General features: G+C 36.8%; 1 pseudogene; it reads left to right on the top strand.

Moving 5' to 3' along the window:
* Positions 1-2,449: 2,449 nt before the first annotated feature.
* LOC130031543 (oligosaccharyltransferase complex subunit OSTC-like) overlaps positions 2,450-23,392 on the top strand; it is a 93,282-nt pseudogene continuing 72,339 nt past the window's right edge.

Genomic DNA, 23,392 nt, shown 5'->3' with positions numbered 1-23,392 from the left:
GGGTTCGATTCTCCTGTCCCTCTCTGAGAGCATGGCAAGCTACCAAGAGTATCCAGCCTGCACAGCAGAGCCTGGAAAGCTCCCTGTGGCATATTTGATATGCCAAAAATAGTAACAAGTCTCACAATAGAGATGTTACTGGTGCTCACTGGAGCAAATCGATGAACAAGGGCAGGACAGTGCCATGGTGCAGTGCTATCATATTGTGCTTAGTGAAAAGTTAGAAGCTGTTTGGCTTTTTAGACTTTTTTCCTTTGTATGTTACTTGTAAACAATTCTTGTAAGAGACAAGGGGGTTTGGACTATCTCCATGGTGCTAGAGATTGCTCCAGGCTCTGTGTGCAGGTCACTCCCAGAAGTACTTGGAATTCTTTGCGTTGGTGAGGATTGAAGTAGGGTTTTCCATACACAAGGTCTTAACTCCAATATCGTTTTCACATCCCATTCTTTCAATATTTAATGAAACTACTGGCAATGTCACTATTATGAACTTTTAGAAATACATTCATAATACTGTACCATGTAACATATTGTGTGTATAGGGAAATTACCTATTATTTTTTGGGGGGAGCATATTTTTATTTGTTTCAGGGCCACCCCAAGTGTTCCTCAAGCTGTACTCCTGACTCTGAGTCTCCCCTCAGGGACTATATGGGGTGTCAGAGACTGAACACTGCAGCCACGTTCAACGCAAGTACCCTGCCCACTAAACTATCATGCCAGCTCCTTATGTTGTGTTTTAAACAACGAATGGAATTATTATGCATATATTTGAAGTTAATGAAAAAATATGAATTTTTAAAAATTAAGTTGTTGAAAATTTCAACCATACTTTAGCTCTAGAATCATCAAATAGTCTGAGCATAATTTGTTAAAAATGAAAACATCACCTTGAGAAAATATGGGTTATGGCTATTTTATCAAAATAGCACAATTCCAAAAACAAAAACAAAGGATGTGCCTTAAGCTTTGATTATAATCAAACAATAACCTCCAAAGATTAAAGGCTTAGTAAACTAGGACTATTTTTATTTGAACTTTGGAGTGTGTGTTTATAAATATATAATAAAAGAATACTACCTGATCATTATGATTTTCATATTTTAAATAATAGGCTCTCACTTTGATCTTAACACTAACATGTGTACCAGGAATATTTTTCAAATTTGTGTTTTGAAAGGATGCTTTCTAACCATTTTGTGCCAGCATTATGATAAAACATTAGAACCAATGCCTACAAAAAGTCTAATATCATTTTATAATTCATTAATATGAAGAAAAGAAACCCACAAAAATTTGTATGCAGTAAAACTGCATAAATGATAATATAGTAATCTTAGCTCCAATTCTGACATGAGCTGTTAAGAACAAACCATATGTTATGTTCATAAACTTATTAAATACACACAAATGAGTCTCACTTATGTAAGAAGATTTCTAAATTATAATTTTTAGATTATGAATAGAGGGTTGATCAGAATAAAAATAAATAAATTCTAAAAATATGCATATTCTGCGATATCTTTAGTATTCCAGTGTGAGTAAGCAACAAACAACCAGCGTGCCATGTGCCCTTTATATCTAAAAGGCCACCTGCCAGCTCATTCCCATTTCCCCCTCAATGGGTTATCAGATGAATATAAATTAGTACAGTTAGGAGATTTTCAATAAGAGCTGCATTTCCTATTCCATTGTGAAATGGGTCAGATGGCAGCATTTACTTTGATACTGCCATTCAAATCCAAAGTCATGAAGTGCAACTTGGAAATCATTGTCCCCAAATGATTATCACACATGGGCTAGGCAGTGTGACAATGATTGAGTGTCAATTAGTCTAGTCCAAAGGCAACCAGTCCAACTTGTTAGGGACTTTTAAAACAAAACATGTGTTCCCAATTCCCTTTAATACCCAATTGGCAGTAAGTCACTGGCAAAATCTGCTAAGGGCAAATTGTTAATATATCTTTCTCAAAGGTAACAAACAGATGTGAAAAGACCTAGTCAAGAAGGAGAGCGTACTGGATTGGATTGTTTTAGTTAACTCGAATCATTATCTTAATAAGACAAAAAATATGCAGATGATCTATTTTAATGACTGTGAAACTTGCCAGTTTGAAAATAATGAGAAATTGAGGTTCTTCTGAAAATTTATTTCTGGTTGATCAATGATTTAGAAGACTCTAATGTAAATATTTAGTTCTACAAAAGCATCAAAATATCATATATGCATTTCTCAAGTGCCCATGTTTTTAGTTATTTTTAAACTACACACAGGATTTTTACCATGGACTGAAATTAAAATTACAGACTTCTTAAAAATTTGGTTTCTAAAATAAATAGTTTAACCAAATGACCCTAAATTAAAGGTACAGAAAACACAAAACATTGACAAGGATATGAAGAAGTAAGAATTTTACTGCTCTACTCATAAGGATGTGAATTATGGGCTATGAGGATAACTCAAATGATTAAAATGGATGTCTTGTAAGTAGGAGGTTGGGCTTGTTTACTGGTACCACATGGTCCCTTGACCACCTTCTGAAGCAACTTTTGAGCACTGAGACTGGAGTAATTTCTGAATACCACTGGATATAGCCAGAACAAAGAAAAAGTATATAAATTAATTTTACAACTATTACTCCAGCCTAGAGGATCTACTTTTTTCTTTATATTATAGAGCAATGTATGCACATAAGCACTGTGAATAATATAAAACAATTTATATATAAGATTGTTAATAAAATCTGAAATTTAAAAAATATCCCCCAATGTAAAAATACAATTAATATTAAGGGCCTGAAAGAGAGTACACTGGGCAAGGCACCTGTCTTTTACAAGTCTGATCTGATTCAATCCCACACACCCCTATAATCTCCCCTTAGTCCTGCGAAGCATGATTCCTAAGAAGAGAGATAAATTAACTGTATTATATTCATACAAAAGGCATTACATGGTAGTATGTTAACTATAGTTATTTATAACAATATTGGTGAATCAAGAAAATCAACACAATATATACTCAAAAACTACATTATGTAAAATAATAAATGTAAAAATTTGGCTACCTCTATTCATCAAAGGTAATTTGTATAAAGGTCATCAATATAGATTATTAGTTCCTAAGTAAGCAAATATAAAATGGCAAGTGTATAAAGTTACTTATTTCAGACACAGGACTGCAAGCAGCAAAGACTGTTATCCCAGAGAAGGGAGCCTCCTAGATGAGTTGTACAATTGCACAACATATGCCATGCCTCAGGACACTTAAAATTTGATACAGTATTGAACTAGAATACTAGTACAACTAATACAGTGAATCGTACTCTATGGACAATAGATTTGAGGGAGAAATATTCAACTTTCAGGAAAGCATAGAGAAAATGGAGTCTCACCAGTAAAACAGCAGAAATATGAATGATATTTTCTCTTAAAGTACTTAATAGATATATAGAATAGTCGAACCGAATGAAAAAGAAGGTGGTTCTTATTTAAAAAAAAAGAGAGAGGTGTCAGAGAGACACAATACAGTGGGTAAGGCTCTTGCCTTTCATGGAACTGACTCTAGTTCCACTCCCATAATGCTTATGTTCCCTGAGCTTACCACAGTAAGCCCTGAGCACAGAGGCAGGAGTAAACCCCGAGCACTTTTTCTAACCCATAAATAATAAATAAACAATAGCATTTTAGGAAAATTTAGATAGAACTTTCCATGACATTGAAGCTAAAGCATCTTTAAGGATGAAACAGCACTGACCATGCAAGTGGAAGCAAACATAAACAAATGGGACGACATCAAACTAAGAAGCTTCTGGACTTCAAAAGAAACAGTGACCAAAATACAGAAAGAGCCCACAGAATGGGAAAGAATATTTACCCAACACCCATCTGATAAGGGATTAATACCCAGCATATATAAGACACTAGTAGAATTTTACAAGAAAAAAACCTCCAACCCCATCAAAAAATGGAGATAAGAAATGAACAGAAGTTTCTTCAAAAAAGAAATACAAATGGTCAAAAGGCACATGAAAAAATGCTCTACATCACTAATCATCAGGGAGATGCAAATCAAAATAACTATGAGATATCATCTCACACCACAGAGACTGGCACACATTCAAAGGAAAAAAAGCAACCAGTGCTGGTGTGGACTATTGGTGGGGATGCCCACAAGTCCAGCCTTTCTGGAAAACAATATAGAGAGTCCTTCAAAAACTAGAAATTGAGCTTCCATATGACCCCGCAATACCACTTCTGGGAATATATCCCAAGGATGCAAAAAAGCACGAAAGAAATGACATCTGTGCCTATATGTTCATTGCAGCACTGTTCACAATAGCCAAAATCTGGAAACAACCCAAGTGCCCTAGAACAGATGACTGGTTAAAGAACCTTTGGTACATCTACACAATAGAATACTATGTAGCTGTCAGGAGAGATGAAGTCATGAACTTTGCTTATAAATGGATAGACATGGAGAGTATCATGTTAAGTGAAATGAGTCAGAAAGAGAGGGATAGATATAGAAGGACTGCACTCATTTGTGGAGTATTAAACAACATAACAGGAAACTGACACCTAAGGATAGTAGATATATAGGACCGGTAGATTGTTCCATAGCTAGAAGCCTGCCTCATGAGCAAAGGGGAGAAGGTAGCTGGAAAAGAGAAGGGATCACTAAGAAAATGATGACTTGAGGAACCGGTGGGGATGGGAGATGTATGCAGAAAGTAAATAAAAGATCAAACATGATAACCTCTCAGTGTCTGTATTGCAAACCATAATGCCCCAAAGTAGAGAGAGATTATGGGGAATATTGTCTGCCATGGAGGCAGGGGGAGGGTGGGGAACGAGGGTATACAGGGTATATTGTTGGTGCGGAATGTGCACTGGTGGGGGATGTTTGATCATCGTGTGATTGTAGCCCAAACATGAAAGCTTGTAAATATTTTATGGTTGTTCAATAAAATTAACAATAAATAAGTAAATAAATAAATAGTAGCACTGTCCTCCCGTTATTCATCAATTTGCTCAAGTGGGCAACAGTAATGTCTCCATTTTGAGACTTGTTGTTACTGTTTTTGGCATATCAAAAACATCCTGGGGTGCTTGTCAGGCTCTGCCACGCAGGCGGGATACTCTCTGTAGCTTGCTGGGCTCTCCGAGAGGGGTGGTGGAATCAAACCCAGGTTGACCACATGCAAAGCAAATGCCCTACCCGCTATGCTATCGCTCCAATAAATAAATAAATAAAATTTTGTTATAACTAAAAACTAATCAACAGAACAGGAAAATATCTAAAGGAAGAATAAAATACTCAATTAAACTTTAATACTCTGAGAATTATATTTACCATCTGACCTTAAAGAAACTAGAAATTTATGCTCAAGTAGCTGTAGCACTGTTGCACTGTCCTGCTGTTGTTCATCGATTTGCACAAGCCGGCACCAGTAACATCTTCATTGTGAGACTTGTCGTTACTGTGTTTGGCATATCGACTATGTCATGGGTAGCTTGCCAGGCTTTGCTGTGCGGGTGAGATACTCTCTGTAGCTTGCCGGGCTCTCCAAGAGGGGTGGAGAAATCGAATCTGGGTCGGCCAGATTGGCCAGGTCAGTCGCGTGCAAGGCAATGCCCTACCCGCTGTGCTATTGCTCCAGCCCTTTAAAGACATGAAAGAATAAAAATTCTCATGGATTGGGAAGATTTGAGAATTTTAAGATATCAATACTATATGATTTACGATTCAATGCAATCTGTATTAAAACTTGTAGAGGTAGGCTGAGATGGAGATACTGGTGAGAGCAAGGATGGGGACACTAGTGGGGGAAAATAATACACTGGTGAAGGGATGGGTGCTGGAACATTCTAAGAGTGAACCCACCTTGCACTCCCCCCACCTTGCAAAAAATACTCAAATGTCTGTGATCAAATAGAAACAGCCTAAAATTCACATGGGGTATCAAGAAAACCCAAGAATAATTTTGAAAAACAAAACAAAGATTTTTTTTCTGATTTCAAAACTTACTACAAAAGTATAATAATCAAACAGTGTGGTACTGGCATAATGAAAACACATAAATATAAATTAAAAAGACTAGAAAACCCAAAAATAAATTCTCACCTATGTGATTAAAAAAAATTTAAGGGGTACCAGTAAAGGACACATTTTCCCAACAAGTACTGCTGGAACAATTGCAAGATACCCACATGCAAAAGAACAGTTGGGTGAGACTCACAAATGAATCTCGAAACCGAGCAGCTAGTGTGCTGCAGGGGTGGCAGTTCAAGTAGCTAACTTCAATAAAACTGTATCGCTGTAGCACTTTACTCCTGTTGTTCATTGATTTACTTGAGTGGGCACCAGTGATGTCTGCATTGTGATACTTGTTACTGATTTTGGCATATAGAATACGCCACAGGGAGCTTACCAGGGTCTGCCGTGTGGGCAGGATACTCTCGGTAGCTTTATTTCTTTAATAAAAGAACCAATACTGGGATCAGTGCCATAGTACAGTGGTTAGGGCACTTGCCTTGCATATGGCAAATCCAGGATTGATCCCTGACACCAGAATCCCCTGTGCCCCACCAGGAATGATCCCAGAGCACAGAGCCAGGAATAAGCCCTGAGAACTCTTGAGTGCTGTCCACCAAAAATAAATAAATAAAAATAAATTAATAGAAACAGTAATCTCAGTTGATAAATGAAAACTAAAATGATAAAATGAAAATTTTGAGCTAAAATCTTAATAATTAGCATAAAATTTGATTAAATAAGTTTGTAAGCAATTTTTAGATACCAGAGAGAGAAATCAGTGAACATGATGGCATATAATTGTGATAATTCATTTTACATAAGAGTGAAGCAAGGATTTACAAGAGTTTCAGGGATTTTTGGAATAATATCAATCAATGTATCTTAACAGGAGTCCAGAATGTACACTAGTATTAGTGACATTAGTACATAAACAACACTCTCCCCAAATTACTTTGCACAAATCAAAATAGTTTTAGTTCAAAAAAGAATGTTATACTAATTTACATGTTAGCTAACTCACAGCAGAAAATTTCTTAAAGATTGGATAATTTGATAAAAAAAAAAAAGATGAATGTGTAAACCATGGATAACCTCTACACTGAAATTCTAAATCCTACTCACTGCCTATTCTATAAATAAAATTTTATTTAACACTACCATATTCATAGTTTACATATAGTCTGTGGCTATATTCTTATTTCAGTTCACCCATTCCATGCTGAAATGTGAAACTAATGTTGTTGAGACTCTATGGAGAAATATCTGAGTTTAAGGCCAAAGTATCAAAGAAATTAATCACATAATGTCCATTTAACTGGTCCTGGTATTGATCTCTTGTTTATAGCAAGATCTGACACCAAAAGTACATACCTCCATGTTTACTATTTGACAACTGCTTTCCATGAGAATCATAGACTTCATTCTCATAGAAGAAAAGGTGAGGTGGCAGCAAATTTAAATTAGCTGTCTTGATATAGTAATTGGGCTGGTACTACTACTCCATCAAATAACACCTCCAATAATATATTAACATATTATGTTTGAAACACTGACAAAACAAATCTGCGTAACTGTGAGAGGGACTGAATGGCCACAGGATCAAATAATTATAGTCATGGCTTACTTGGAAGTCTTTAATATTAAACAGATGGATTAGGAAAGAAATAAAATGATATTTTCAAAGAAAAAATTAATATCTGCAGCATTCTGGGCCTGATTGTGGGGACAAACGTGGCACGTGGCTGAGAGCTGCCTGGATCACCACTGACATAGAGATACTATACCATACCAGATCCTGTTTTTGGTGCTTAGATGTTCCAACCTGAAGTTGAAGAAGTAGTCCTAGGTGCACATGCCATCTGCTGTGACATGGAGACCCTGGTGCTGGTGTCTCATTTCCTCATCACCAGAGTAATAATCTATGATGTTACTGTTGAACCTCCAAGAGTTGGCTTGGTTGTGGAGATGGCTTAACTATGGCTGATGAAGACATGGGCATCAGAGACCCATAGCTTTCTTGTCATACAAAGTCATGGTCACGGTCCTCCCGTTGTTCATCGATTTGTTCGAGCGGGCCCAGTAACATCTTCATCATGAGACTTGTTACTGTGTTTGGCATATCGAATACATCACAGGTAGCTTGCAAGGCTCTGCCATGCGGGCGAGATACTCTCAGTAACTTGCCGGGCTCTCTGAGAGGGGCGGAGGAATCGAACTCGGGTAGGCCATATTGGCTGCATGCAAGGCAAATGCCCTACCGCTGTGCTATCGCTCCAGCCTATCATACAAAGTAAATGAACAACATATTATGGAAGGATTCTCATCCAACTTTCTGCTTACAATGGCAGGTTTAGGATTCATAATTGTAGACTGGTCCAAAGCTCCAAACATTGCAAACCTCAATAGATTTCTTCTATTTATTGAATTGTGTCCTGTTGAGATTTTTCATGGCTAGAGTATTCATGAGAATGACATTACAGAGTTATCTGACAGGTGAGAGTGCCCTTTGAGAAGAAATCAGTGAATATTGTATCTGTTCCTCGTAATGAAGTTTAAAAAACTATACCCAATCTTCCAAGACAAAACATGGAATAGGATGAAAATCAGAGAAATATAGCATCTAGTGAGACCAGAGGAAGCAAGTCAAGCTTGGACTGGTGCATCTCCTTGGTGTCAGAGGGAAAAGCTCATCACAGAATTTTTCTCCTGCTGACTTATACTCACAAACTCACAATGTAAAGTGGCATTTTCTTCTTAGTTTTTTATTTTTTAAAGAAATTACACTTTATTCTATAATTATAATACTGAATAAAGTGCTTATTTTTCATAATCTCAATACTTTTGGGAGATGGCATTTTTGATTTTTGGAAATGAGTTCTAAAATAAGAAGTGAGAACCCATAGAGAAATCTGGACAGCCGACTCACTTCATCTGTGGTGCTTTGCCTTAAAACGGAGTGTGAAAAACACCTTTTTGAGATAAGTGTGCAGCTTTTCTGAACAATAAGATACCTGAAAAAAATAGAAATAAATAATTTTCTAACAAAAAATGGTATCTGCAGCTAAACATAGGAAAGGAAATCGGAAATCCTTTAGTTAATGCAAGTAAAGCACATGAAATCAGGAAAAAAACAGAAAAAGGGAGAGAGAGAGGAAGAGGGAGAGAGAGAGAGAAAGAGAAAGAGAGAGAGAGAGAGAGAGAGAGAGAGAGAGAGAAAGAAAGGATTGAGTGCGTGCCTTGAATACAACTGACTCAGGATCAGATATGTTTATATGTTTCCTAGCACTTCTTGCAGTAACCCAAGAGTAATCCAGTAATCCAGAAATCAACCCTGAGATGTCCTGAGCCTACTCCTTCACCCAAAACTAATGACTGAAAACCAAAATAAGACAATAAGAAAACATCTTATTGTTTAAACATATGTTTAAACATCAGAAAGCATGAGATCCAGATTAATTTAAGCCTCAGAAAGCATCACCACTTAATTATTTTTTATTTTGCTTTTTTAATTACATCAGGTTGTGCTGGGGAACACTCCTTTTTATTAGGAGGATCACATGGTACCTGGCTTCAAACATTGGTCAGCAGCATGCGAGGCAATCATCCAAACACTTGCATTTCTCTGGTCCTGATAATTATTCCTAACAAGCCTGATGGATTCTAACAAAGTGATACTCTACTAACAAAGTTATATTCAGGATGATGGAGTGATAGCATAGCAGGTAGGGCATTTGCCTTGCATGTGGCAGGCCCGGGTTTGATTCCCAGCATCCCATATGGTTCAGCGAGCACCAGCAGGAGTAACTCCTTAGTGCATGCACCAGGAGTAACCTCTGTGCATTGCCGAATGTGACCCAAAAACCAAAAAAAAAATTATATACAGGTGACAGGAAAAATAAACTGTTAGGTAAAATAATATTCATATTCTAGGTTAAAGTCCCATAAATCAGTAACTCTCCCTTTTTGTTACAGATAAAATAAACTGCTGGTCTATGTACTAAAAATCATAAAATGACCAAAAAGGACCATATTAACTACATGTCATAAATATATTTGATAGAACTGTACAGAATATGATACTTTGTCATAATCACTTGTGGATTTATCTTCATTGCAAACTACAGTCCTATGAGAAATAAGATTTCATCAATTCTGAAATAGAACATATATTCTCATAAATTGGTAAGTTTTTCATTAATTGAGGAAAAGTACTAAGAAGTAGAAAATTAGGTTCAATATAACTTATTCAGTATCTTTAATATTGCAGAATCTATTTCCCAGTTATTTCTAATTATTAGCACATTAATTTGTGGGAGATGAGTAAAAGGTGGATGGAATAATTGATTTTCAAAAGGTATTTGACCAATAAGGTTTTGATTTTTGCAACTTCTTGAACCAAGGCCTTACATACTTTTTCAATTGTTAGTTAAACTTTAGTGCCACAAGACATCACTCTTAGTTCTCATAAGAATTCTTAGTTACAGAAAGAGAACAAAATTTCCACGTTTCACATGCCAATGAATTCTGACCACATCCTTGACTTTTTTTGTTCTAGAGTTGAAACTTTCCCTCAAATGCCAAGTTGAGGACTGAAAACTATATAATACCTTCAAGCTGTTTTTGTCAATAAATACTTCTGTTATATTCAAATTCTACTTCGTGATTAACATAGAACCTATCAGGGTGAATTTGATAATATCAAAGGCTAATGGAAATCAGAACTTAGAGATTCTCTATAATGTACAATCAAAGGTGATCTCTATATCAGTGGGATCTGCTTACTGTGAGTACAAAGAGTGTGGGCACAAGACGAGTGTGCTAGATGGCAAAGAGCTGCCTCCCCACCTGAATATCCATCTGACATGGGTGAATGAAGGAGAAAAAAAACAGGCTGGTTTGTATTCAGTCACTATTTATTCCAGGCTCACCTCGCCATTTATTCCAGTCTCACCCCTATTTCAGTCTCACAGCCAAAGACAGAGATAATCCTTAGAAGTTCGGGGTTGCAGTTACAAATAGCCATGGTTACACAATGAACAAATCTCAAGCCCTCCTTTCAGGGAAAGTCTTCTAGAACAGAATCGCATCCTGCTAGGAGATCTATCCAAGGATGAAATCCCATCTAAGGCCGTATTTCTTTTTTCCTTAGTCCAAAAACATTTAAGTAGTCATATTAAATTTACTTATTACTAATATTTCTAGTCATTTTGTATGAACACAGTAAGAGAAATATTAAGTTTAAGGAGTGGCTCCTCCTGGGGCCATCTCGCTATATGTCCCAGACTACAGTCCTCAGGCCAAGGAAGTTTTTCCTAACCCCAGCAGGATCCTTATCCAGTTACTTCCTTTTGGGTCATGACAGAGTTTATCCATGACCATGCTCTTAACTCATTGTAAGTTTTATGCCACTTGTTCTGTCCCTTTTCACTGGATGTAAGGATAGCTTACAGCTTGAACTTTTGTGATGGCTGGGTAGCTTATGGCTTGTTCTGGGTTCTTCCAAGTCCTCATTGGGACCCTCCTTTTGGAGTGTTAGGAACTAAGGGCAACTGAGGCTTAAGCTGAGTAAATGAGACAGATGCCCAAGAGTAAAATTATTCAGAGTCAATTAACTCACAAGTTACAAAAGCATAGCATTAACTGTCTTTCTATGTCTATACAAAAAGGCCATTGCTCTAAAATAAAATATGCAAGGGTAAAAAGGAAAGAGAAAAGCAATTATTTCACTTACATATACAAAATCCAGAGTCCTTAAAAGAATCTGGCTTTACAAGTCACAGGGTCTAATTTGGGGATATAAATAATTAACAGATAGGGGAAGCAGAGCACAAAGGAAAAGTTAAAGATAAACACAGAGAAATAGGAATGCCTGGGAGAATTGTGATGGGTGTTATTCAATAAACATAAGCTCCATGAGGCAGAGGAAAAAGGAAAAATCAATGTTAAACCTAAAACGCTTAGAACTATAATCCAACACAACTCCAAATTTTTAATATATTTTCTTTCTTCATGGTGCTGGAGCGATAGCACAACGGGTAGGGCGTTCGCCTTACAAGCGGCCAACATGGCCAACCCGAGTTCGATTCCTCCACCCCTCTCGGAGAGCCCGGCAAGCTACCAAGAGTATTCAATATGCCAGACACAGTAACAATAAAGTCTCCAATGGAGACGTTACTGGGCCCGCTCGAGCAAATCGACGATCAACGGGAGGGCCTTTCTCCATATATTTTGTTGTGCACAATAAACAATGATTAATCAGGAAAATGATCTCATGACTGAAATATAATTGTAATTTCAGTTCAAATTGTTTGAAATTTTTATCTTTTCTATGTGGTCTCAGTAGTTGTGAAAAATTTTAGCATCAACAAATCTAGTTCATATATATTTCTTAGAAGAGAAAAAAATTTAAATGTCACTTGGTACCATGTGTTCGTGGGAACAAAAGCCAAAGCATTTCTATATTATGTATTTTAAAGAAAGATTTATAAAGCATTGAAGATAAGTTCAACGTGTTCAGTAGACACAAAAAGTGCATTTACACCAAAGCTGTCTTTCACTTCTTTCCACTTCAACTTTAATAAGCAAAATTTGGTTATGCTAACCTTTCCTTTCATAAGTCATAATTCACCTTTTTAAAGATGTTTATGTTTATCTAAATTCCCTGTAGTGAATATATTTTTCTCCCGTGTTGACATAACCTTTAGTACAGTTTCACTTTTGTATGTATTCTATATTAACTATGCTGTCTTTTAAATAAAATGTATGACAGAGTATGGACATTTGAGGAAAGTTATTCTGTTTATGATGTTCATCAAGAGGTTATGTATATTATTATTAAGTGTCATCTACTCCTCCCTCTGACATGTGATATGTAAATAAAGAAATTGAAGTTACTGGGATTCTTCTGTGTTCTGACTTCACACAGTGAGAGTCAAAAGTATTGCTATATGGGAATCATCATTCTCATCATGAGCTTCCCAATATCATTTTACTAATGTAGGCAGGTAGATTAGGGAAGCCCCCTTCCCCTCCCCCCCCAACACACACATCATGGCTATGAAATTTCTGGAAAGAAAGTAACAATACCACAAGTCCTAGGTCTGATCCACCTGAGCCCATGTGCTGCTTTTGCTCATGTGGCCAAGCATTTGTGGCGCCCAAGCACATGTGTTGCCCACATCTCCCCTCTTGAGAAGTGTACTTACCTATCTAATGCTGGGATGTATGTAGGGGTTCTTTCCACCCTTGGAGAAATCCAGGCACTCTCTTGAGCACCTCTCTCTCTCTCTCTCTTTCTCTCTCTCTCTCTCTCTCTCTCTCTCTCTCTCTCTCTCTCTCTCTCTCTCTCTCTCTCTCTCTCTCCCCCTTCCTCTTCACCTTCAAAAACCTCCAAATAAAATCTTTTTTGTTTCACTACTCCTGAAATTCTTTTCCGTGAGGCAAGACAAGAACCCAGTAACCCTGCTTAATTGTCTAGGACTGACTTTCCTTTCCTGCAAAGAGAAAATTCTCTCTCCAGCCTGAGTCTGTGGCTCCTCGAGACACTGGGTGGCAGGGATCAATTCCCATTCGGAGAAGACAAGCAGACACCAGGTGTGGCTTGACAGCCACCTGGTGGGGGTGGTGGTAGTGGGAGGTGGGCTTTGGCCTGTGCTGAGCGGGGACTCATCACAGAATTTATCAGACCTAGTCTTTCCAGCTGGGATCAGGGGAGCAGAGGCAGATCGAGGAAAGGGACTGGCTTTCTCCTCCCTACCTCATATAAGTTACCCATGGGGACTACCGACATCATTAGCACCTGCTCTACCTTCACCCCATGTCACCACTCAGATAGCACATAAAGTCAACCCAACACACAGAATAATGATCTCTCCCTTAATTACATAAATAAACTTCATAAGCAGCAAACAATTCTGGAAGTGAAAATTATTTGCAGTAAAGGTGGAAAATACACATATTTGTCAGATATTCAGTGTGGGGGGGGGAAGATGTCGTGAAAACTGGCCAACATATTATCTTGTACAAATTATTTGGGGTAATTACATCTTAGAGTGATATCACACTCTAAGTGATATCACAGTGGGTAGGGTGTTTGCCTTGCATGCAGTCGACCGGGGTTCGATTCCTCCACCCCTCTCGGAGAGCCCAGCAAGCTACCAAGAGTATCTCGCCCTCACAGTGTAGCCTGGCAAACTACCTGTGATGTATTCAATATGCCAAAAAGTAATAATAAGTCTTACAATGGAGACGTTACTGGGTCCGCTAGAGCAAATTGATGAATAACGGGAGGACAGTGCTATAGTGCAGTGCTATGTAAGCCTACAAGTATTATGTTAAAGAATTATTTGGGAATAAAATGCATTTTAATATTCAATTCACAAAAAATAATCTTTAAAAATGAGTTACAAAGATTATTTCTGAGTCAAATTTCTCAGACTTAAAGGAATATAAGATGAATACCAACTAAAAATCAGCAGGCTACATTGTAGAGAGAATTGTTGGGTTTTAAAATATTTTAACTCTAAAGTTTATAGATATTCTAAAGGTAATAAATGATACCGTATATTAGATATGTCTCTGACACAATTTTCCAACAAGAGATCACAGTTACCTCTTACAGCTGCACACTAATATAGATTTTCTGAATATTCAATAATAACATTGGAAATCTATGCATGAACTGTCTCACAGATAAATGTGAACAAATGCAACAATGAATCATTGGAGAAATAAATTGTTTCCTTGCTTTATTAGAGAAAGTAAGAATATTTTGGAGTATAAGGAGTTTTTCTGAGTTATTGTACTATTTCTAAATTCAAAAAAATAATAAAAAATCTATAGAGATTATTTTTATAAAGTTTAAATCCCACAAAATTCTATTTTAGAACCTAAATTTGAAGAATTTTAACATGTAAGTCCTCAATCTCCTACCTAATATTTACTGGAGAAGAAAATATATACATTCACACAAAAACCTAAGCATGACCTTTATAGAAATTTCTTGCATTACTACCGAAATCTGGGACCAACTCCTAAGTTCTAACTCCTAGCTGGTAAACTGACAGCAAACTGTGATCTATACACCTGAAAATATTACTCTCAATAAAAATAAGTTGCCTATTAATGAATTTAATGATATGAATGAATCTTAAAAAGCACTATGAAAAATGATAGAAACTATATATGTATATATATATAAATTTAATACTAAATTATTACATTTGAGTACAGCAAAATTATTTGAAATGCATTTTAACATTTCAAGGTGAATACTAGGGAATAAGTTAAGAATACCTTTGCTATAAAATAAGCTAAAACATAGGCAACTATTATTACTACTTAAAATTAATGACTATCTCAAAACCAGACAAAACTAGATAATAGTAAGCTATATATATTATATATATCTGTAAAGGAATATAGAAGTGAGATAATATCACATGTAAAATAAATATGCCTGCTCCAAAACTACTACATAATAATTTTATAAAATACCTCTTTACCAGTAACTATAAGTTTATCATTAGAAAATATAATGATGTTCCATGCTAAATAGATAAAAATTACATAATCTCTAAATTTTTATATTATTCTCCAAAGGACAAAAACAGTCATAAAAATTTCTATGTCAAACTGCTCATAAGTTTTATGTTTTTTATTCAAAGTTATATCAACTTTAAGTAACTGAAACATGATCACTTGATCACTTGACTTCCCTTTAATCATTGATTTGCTTGAGCGGGTGTCAGTAATGTCTCCATTTGTACCTGTCATGTGCTAGTGTAGCCCAATGGGGTCTGTTCATACTAGGACAGCCTCAAACAGATCGTTCAGACTCTTGATGAAGTCTGACCATCTGGTAGGTGAGCGGCCACGCGGTCTTTTGACATCCCGTGAAATCCAGTCGGTAACGGCTCTAGTACAGGGGTCGTCTCCAAATCTCATTACGTGTCCAGCCCATCTGATTTTTGACGGCTTGGCAAACGAGATAGTGTCCCTGATTCTTGACTGTCGATGGAGGTTGGAACTCCAGATTCTTTCTCTCATTTGAGTGAAGCATGATACTCCAAGCATAGCTCTTTTGATTCCTCTTTGGGAGACCCAAATAGCATTCTCATCCTGCTTTCGTAGGGCCCAAGACTCTGAGGCATATCTTAATGCAGGAAGAAGAGTGGAATCGAAGAGATGTGCCCAGAGCCAGAGGTTCTTTGTCCTCTTAGCTATTTCCTCAATGCTCTTGAAGGCATTCCAAGCTGTTCTCTTCCTCCTATGCAACTCAGGTGCTAGGTCATTTGTCATGTTGACTTCTGGACCTAGGTACACATAACTGTTGCATTCAGAGATGGTCATTCCATTCAGTTGAGAGTGAATGGAACATCAGGAACGAGACTGTTTCTCATAAACACTGGCTTCATGAGATTCAGCTGCAGTCTGACCTTTCCACACTCACGGTCGAAGTTGGCCAGCATTTGGCTGATGTTTGGTGTTATTAGAACGATATCATCGGCAAAGGGGAGGTGGTATAGTTGCCAACCATCTGTCTCACTCCCATTCCTTCCCATTCCAGTTGTCCGCATGACATTCTCGAGGGTGGCACTGAAGAGTTTCGGTGAAATGTTATCATCCTGTTGAACCCCTCTCTTGATCGCGATGATCACCAGTAATTACTGAAACATGAAATGACCAAGTTAAATCATGTTGGTTGTGATATTGACTCTACTTTGATCTTTTAAGAAATATTATCACATAAGAACCGTAGAACTCTTTATGAAAATTGTTTATCTACCCATAGTTGAATGAGACTTTCATTTATCATTCTTAGTGGTAAAAGTTAATGCTATCACTGGAGCAATCACACAGTGGTTAGGGCATTTGCCTTGCACGAGGCTGACCAGAATTAAATTCCTCTCACTTTCTTGGAGAACTCGGCAAGCTACCGAGAGTATCCCACCCACAAGGCAGAACCTGGCAAATCCCCGTGGTGTATCTGATATGCCAAAAACAGTAACAATAAGTCTCACAATGGAGAAACTACTGGTGTCCGCTCAAGCAAATTGATGAACAATAGGAGGGCAGTGTTACAGTGCTAAAAGAGAGATAATATAGATTTCTTAAATATGTAAGAATTTTAGGGTTGCAGACATAGTACAGTGGGTAAGGCGCTTGTTTGCATGTTGCCAAGCTAGGATTTATTCCCAGCATATGTCTTCCAGGACTAAGCCCTGAACACAGAGCCTGGAGACAATCTGAAGAAAATCTAAAGCACAGTTGCCCCCACCCAAAAAAAAGGAAATAAAATATTAAGATTCTGCTTATGTTTTTCCCCTTTAAAGTATCAACCAATGGGGCTGTCTAAAAATTTCTTTGGTTTTTTAATGTAGGATTATAATATCTATTTTAAGCAAAGTCACAGAAGATTTTCTATCTTAATCATTTTTATCTCTTAACTGCTTAGTAAAGATTATCTGCAATCATAATAATAATACCTCCTAATGACTGAATATATAGTATGTGCCAAAGTGACTAATATGATTTCCTTTTATTTTCTAACATTCCCTTAAGATGTAAAAAAACTATATTCACTTTCCTATAAAATGAATTACCAAGACTTATTAAAACTTCTATACTTTAAGGGCTAGAAAGCTAGTGAAGGAGATAAAGCACACACTCTTTATGTGGCCATTCCTAGTGTCACATGATCCCTGACCATTGCCATGTGCAATCTTAGAGGCTCTCAGAGCACTTCATGTGGGACTTGAGAGCTCCCAAGCATCACGGTGGTTCAGTAGATACAGAGTCAGAGAAGCAAAGCATCCCCAGAGGCTTACACTGAACTACCTGTCGGTTAGCCAAGAATCACTGGGAGGGATCTCAGGTTTACTGAGCACCATTTAGGAAAAAAACAAACACAATATCTTTAGATTATATGAGTGGTTTATTAGATGTTACAGAAATGAGGACATAATTGATAACTGATGATCATTACTATAAAATATTCTTACTTTGTAGATGAGGAAACAAAACCACAAAGTTTAATAACTTGCCCACAGTTCCACATCTTGTGTGGATGCAGAGATGAAGTTCCTGTCCTCCAACTGCAATCTTAACCACTGTTCTTCCTCATATTCTAAACAAAATACAGATACCTTAATGCCACACAGTGTAACAAACTATCCATCAAATTAGATCCCTAATTTGAAATGTTCCTAATAAACTGCCTTCACTTCATCATACACACATATTAATTTCAGTACAATTGTATTAGCAGTTTTAGTGGAGTATTGCATTTAAAATTCTTTAATCGAGCTTTTCAAAACAGAACATATATATGTGTGACTTTATTATCCTTAATTCTTCAGCAGTAATGTGCAAAGTACATGATTTTGGTAGAGTCATTTAGAGTTTAGATAGATTTTCAGACATTTGGAATAATACATGGTAAATGAAATAATTTTAGTATAGTTAACTATCATTATCTTATAGATTCAGTAATACTAAATAGCTAGATCACCTCATTATTTACTGTCAGATGTCCATCTTATCTTAAACTTAGAACCCTACACACACTCATTAAGTATACTCATACAAAAATCTGATTGGTATTTTGTAAATAAACTAAACATACAGTTGTTTTTGAGTAACAAGAAAATCTGCTTATGTATTACTAGGGATGCAATTATTGAGTATGTTTAAAACGTGGGCTTTTTACATTGCTTAACAAGCCTTAACAAACTTTAAAAATGTCAAAGGAATGTATTTATTCATTGTTTTCATAGTTTATATTTTTTTTCTGCCCATAGTTTATATTTCTTCTTTCACATGATTACGTATTGACATGTTCATAAATACATCTAAATGCATCATTTCTCTTAAAATAGAATGAAATATTAACAAAATAACATATGGTTTACTTGGAAGCACATGGTCTATGACCTTAATAAAATTTTCAATAATTCCTAAAAAGTTTAAGGCAAAAGAATTTTAATGGACAATCATCATCTGCAATGTATTCTTGTGTTATGAGTTTTTAGACTTTATTTTAATGCCTCAATAACATAGAGCTATGCATATATAGGAAAATTGTCTATCATCATTCTTCTATATTTAAATCCTTCCTACTAGACTGAACTCATGGCAATACTTTTAACTTAAAGTCATTTATATATGAAAAATATATTAAATTTAAAATTATAGCCACAAATTATTTTACTTTTATATAATGACTATTGGGCTTATATCTCAATAACTTGGGAGATTATTTTTCTAATTAAAAATTACTAAATTTGCTATGTCCAGAAATATGACAACTATCTTGGTGTACTGCAACAAAATTAAATTAAACAGCATACTTGAAGTCTTATTACAGTGAGTTTTTTTCTTTTTTGTCTTTGACTGCTTACAACATTTATCTCCAAGAGAAAAAAACTCAACTCATGGGAACTCTACTTTAAAGAGCAATGCATCAAGTTGTGTAATTTTTAAAGAGTAGTGACTCTTTAATTTAGATGCTTATAAAATATCATCAGGATCTATTTCTCATTTCTCAACTTTGCATTCCATTATGTTTATCTCATTATCAAAATCTGAATCCACACAGGTAGGAACATCTTACTAATTGGAAAATGTTGGGCTTTTTTTCCTACTAAGTTTAACTATTTCATAACAGAAAACATTTCCTCTTAAATGATCACTCTAGACAAGAATTAAGTGCTAAAAGTAGGTAAAGGGATATATATGATAACCTTACAATACCTGTGCCACAAATCATATTGAACAAAAAGAAAAGAGAGACAGACAGAGACAAGAGACAGAGACAGAGAGACAGAAAGAGAGAGACAGAGAGAGAGAAACACAGAAGAAAAATCTCTGCTGTATGGACAGACTGGGGGAGGGGGAGGGTGAATGAGGAAAATTGTGGACAATGGTGGTGAGAAATGTACACTGGTGAAGGGATGGGTGTTGGAACATTGTATGGCTATGCCCAATAGACACTTTTGTGACTGTTTACCTCGCAGTGACTTAATATAAAAAATGAAACCCTAAAACACTTCCACTTGAATACACCATGTTAGACTTCATTTGAAGCAGTAGTTCAAACGCTTATTCAGAGATGGCACAAAGAATCTGAAACTGTGAATAATATAAATCATAGAATTGCTTGGTACAGTCTTGAACTCAATAAAATTTCATTACTTGTATTATTAGGCAATCTTAATCTTCATATTATTGAAAGAGATAATAAATTAAATTTATAGAAAATAAGAAAAAGGGATAGCACAGTTATTGTTCCAGAGATAAACTGTCATATATGTTTCCCAATATCATAGCAAAATGTCTACACACCAATTATATTCAAATTGAATTTTCAGTTTCCACAAAAGAATCCCTTTAACTTGTTTGTTATGAAGATATTTTATAGGTAGAGACACATAATTTATTTTCATTTCATAAATTAATTCCATATTCTTTAATTTTAATTTCTGAAATCGGTTCAATGCATACTACTAAGAGATTTATTTTGCTTTTCAATCTGTTCTTTTCATTCCGCTTCAATTTTGATGTTAACTATTGATCTGTCTTCAAGTTAATGAAGCCTAATCTACAGGGAATTCTACCTGCTGAAAACTTTTATCTCCAAGATATTGTGACTTTCACTTCTAGAAATTCCTTTTGCTTCTCTAATAGAATACCAATTTTTCGCTAGAATTCTAAATATTTTTCTCTAAAATTTTAACCCACCTATTCTAGATTTGCTTTACAGTATTTGAAATCATTAGTAAGCATTTTGTGTCTTATCAATAAATGATTTCTCTATGATTATTTATAATTAAAACAATAAATATAATTTATAATTTTATATAAAGTAGAAAATGTTTCAGTGCGTAGACAACAAAGATAAAAACTGCTGGCAGTGAGCCACGTATATTCAAGTGTAATCATCCGATTCAGATTGTTAGGCATTCGAATGAATCAATGCTCATGGCCAATTTCGTGTTGACAAGGACATTGACACCACCAATGGCTCTTTGGTAGCATGTTCTGAGGATCAGTTCTTCTCCAGTGTTGAAAATGGAGTGATGTGATTGATGACTTCTTGTCTTGGTCAGACTAACGATGTCTACTTGATCTTCTACTCTTGCACCATCAGGTCCTTGATGGATGCATCCAATGCCAGTGTAGGTTCACTGAAAGTACAGTCATTTTATTTTTTCTTCGTTTTGGTGGCCTAGTTCAGCCCTGATATTTTATCAGTATCTCCTTTGTCATCCTTCTTAGTGCTGCTGTATTGGTGGCTCTTTCAGGGTCAGAGGAATAAGACCCATTGCATTTACTGATTTTGGTATATCAATTATGTCACGGATAGCTTGCCAGACTCTGCCATGCAGGCGGGATACTCTCAGTAGCTTGCCAGGCTCTCTGAGAGGAATAGAGGCATTTAGGGCGGCCTCTAATTGCCCTTGCAGGTGTTCCATGGTTCAAGCCATATATGAAACCCATCAGATATGGTGTGGTAATCATGGAAGATGGGTATTAAGTGTCTTATGATGTGTTGCGCGGCTGCTTCACGGTCTGGAGAGCAGCCTGGAACTTGTCAGCAGCTGGGTAGTGGAGGTAGTGGTCGTCGCCTGATGAGGTATTTATCTGGTACTCAGGGTGGGGCTTCTGGGTGTGATCCCTGGGTCACTGGAGATTGTTATTGTTATTGCAGTTATTGTGCAATAACAGGGCAAGATGTGCAAGTCATACAAGATGACTGCCCTCTGATGTACTGATGGATTTATCACATTTTCCAGAAGGGCATTGGAGATGATTATCCATGACTTCTACTCAGATCTCTTTGATAGCCATCTCTACCTGCCCACATACCAAATTTCAGAGGATAACTGTTTCCGGGTCCTGTTGAGTCTGGAGTCGAAGGTCTATCTTTGTTTCTATCTTCGTTGTCTACACACCAACATCCAATTATGATGAAGAAGAAATTGAGAAGTTCTACATGGAGCTGGAGATGTTTTATAAAGAAGGCCACACCTTCTATAAGATCATTGCCGTGATTTTAATGCCAAGATAGGACCGAGAAGATCAGCCAAAGAACTCCACATTGGGACCCATGGCCTAGAATGGAAGGAAAGTTTGAGAGACTCTCTTAATTCATCATGTCGACCAAGACCATTCATGATAACTCACAATTCCAGAAGGCCGAATCTAAAAGTTGGACATGGGAGTCTCCCAGTGGACAGTTCCACAACAAAATTGACCACATCATACGCAATAGACAGTTTTGCCTGACTGATGTCGCTATTGTCCCCAAATTCCAAACAAGATCAGACCACCATCTCCTTCATGCAAAATTCTACTTCACGAAGCAGGAATAAAGGGTTGCAAAGTTTAAGAAGTGAACTCCCAGAATGACCACCAAATGGAAACTCTTTGGCACTATTGAGGCAACATGGGAAGATGCTGTTGTTGACAACATTGACGAAGAATACAATGGACTGGTTCAGTGCCTCCATGATTGTGTGAGGAGCACAGAGAGAGAGAAAGCCACAAAAAGACGCTTGTCTTCGAAAACTCTCAAGCTCATTCTCCAACGTGATTTAGCGCAAGTCTCAGGCAACCACAAGCTACCGTCTGAGCTCACAAAGCAGTGCAGAGAAGAGATTCAAAAAAAGACGTCAAAGAGAGAACAGCTGCAGTACTGGCAGATGTGGCAGAAGCCAGGAAAAGCATTCACAATGCCCACCTGTTCTTCGCCACTACAATACCACGATGACTGCCTTCCGATGTACTGATGGATCTATCATTTTCCAGAAGGGCATTGGAGATGATTATCCATGACTTCTACTCAGATCTCTTTGATAGCCACGTCTACCTGCCCACATACCAAATTCCACAGGATAGATATGTCATTCCCAAAGTTCTCCCTTCCGAAATCTGACATACCATTTCATTGGTAAGAAACGAACAGCAACCAGCCCAAACAAGGTCAGACCCAAACAACTGAAGAATCTGCCTTCTGTACTCATCAATGCACTGTCTTGGCTCTTCATACTATACCTGTCTGAATGCAAGGTTCCATCCCAGTGGAAAACCAGCAGGACTGTTCTACTGTACAAGAAGGGAGACATCCCATGGCATTGGCAACTATCGCCCAATCTGCCTGTTTTCCATCATCTACAAGCTATTCACTTGAGTCATCTATTATAGAATTGGCAGAACACTAGATGATGGAAAACCATGAGAACAAGTCAAGTTCTGAAAAGGATTCAGTGCAATCGACCATATCCACATGATAATCAAGCTCATTGGGGCTTCTCGGGAGTTCAGGATGCCGCTCTGTCTAACATTCATTGATTT

This window comes from Sorex fumeus, unplaced genomic scaffold (genome assembly GCF_029834395.1).
Source record: "Sorex fumeus unplaced genomic scaffold, SorFum_2.1 ptg000047l, whole genome shotgun sequence".
NCBI classification, from domain to species: domain Eukaryota; kingdom Metazoa; phylum Chordata; class Mammalia; order Eulipotyphla; family Soricidae; genus Sorex; species Sorex fumeus.
This window is presented reverse-complemented; position numbering and strand designations above follow the sequence as displayed.